Below are 1,081 nucleotides of genomic sequence, written 5' to 3' on the forward strand. Positions count from 1 at the left end.
CTTTTTTTTTCCTCCCCCACCCGCAGGGTGGGTGCTGGTTGGATTGTTTGATCGCAAACGCACAATGATGAGGTGCGGGGGGTCGCAGCCCATAGATTGTGATGTCTTGAGAGGGGTGGGCCTGGTGACGCAAGCCAGGGTGCCCCTGGAGCTGGTCCAGATGTCTGCCCCTTCCCTATCCTGTCCCTCTGAGATCCTTCTAGTCGCAGTAGGAACCCCTTCCTATGCCTGGATCATCTGCCTGCTAAAGGCAGCTAACCCCTGTCCATCTCTGATCCCAGGACCATGGAAAGTGAGTGATGGGCTAAGTAATGTGGTGATGGAGTTTCTGTAGCGCATGAGTTGGGGGCAGCGGGTGGGAGGGAGACTCCTTTGGTTTAGATTAAAGGCCACTTCCGGTTTTCTCCAGCTGTTGGGAGAAACAGCTCTCCTCCCAGAAATGGGTACCTTTGGGGTCTTTGGGGCCACAAGAAATCTGGTGTTTTATCGAAACCCCAAGGACGGGCTGGGCAGTGCCTCAGACAGTATCCTGCTTGCCTCCCATGCAGGAAGCCTTGGGTTCGATCCCATGCACAACATAAAGGTGTTGGCACAATCTGTGGTCCTAGCACTCTGGAGATGGAGGCAGCAGAAGTTCAAGGTCATTCACAGCTACCTGGATGAGTTTAAGGTCATCCTGGGATACCTGAGACAGAACAGGCCTTTGTGGTTCCCACTCTGGGCCCCTGTGTCTTTTAACCCGAGAATTCTGGAGATTATCTTCCTTGGGGCTCCATGGGGGCTGTGTACTTACAGCCAGAACTCCTTTATCGGTTAGCCAGCAGAAAATCTGGGAGTTTGTCTAAAGTGAGGAATGACTTAGGGGTACACAAGTCCTAGTGTCTTCCTCCCTGTTCAGGTTCTACCCACCAGAAAACAAAGTATGCCATTTGTAGAGTGAATGCCAAGAGGGAGAAAATGCGCAGAGCTCTCTGGGTATGGAGACTCACCTACACCTGCTGATCATTGCCAGTGTAAAGCAAGCAAAGATGAAGGCCACAGGCCTGTCTCTCCTGGGAGAAGCAGGCACTGGGGGGGGGGG

At 53.1% G+C, this 1,081-nt stretch overlaps 1 long non-coding RNA gene across 3 annotated transcripts in view; it reads left to right on the forward strand.

Annotated features, from left to right (window-relative positions):
- Positions 1–125: 125 nt before the first annotated feature.
- The window catches only part of LOC116079694, a 7,262-nt gene continuing 6,306 nt past the window's right edge, over positions 126–1,081 (forward strand). For all 3 annotated transcript variants that reach the window (XR_004114125.1, XR_004114123.1, XR_004114124.1), the window contains exon 1: positions 126–292. This is a non-coding gene — a long non-coding RNA (uncharacterized LOC116079694). The remainder of the gene's footprint in view (positions 293–1,081) is intronic.

The sequence above is a fragment of the Mastomys coucha genome, unplaced genomic scaffold (assembly GCF_008632895.1).
Source record: "Mastomys coucha isolate ucsf_1 unplaced genomic scaffold, UCSF_Mcou_1 pScaffold6, whole genome shotgun sequence".
Taxonomy (NCBI): domain Eukaryota; kingdom Metazoa; phylum Chordata; class Mammalia; order Rodentia; family Muridae; genus Mastomys; species Mastomys coucha.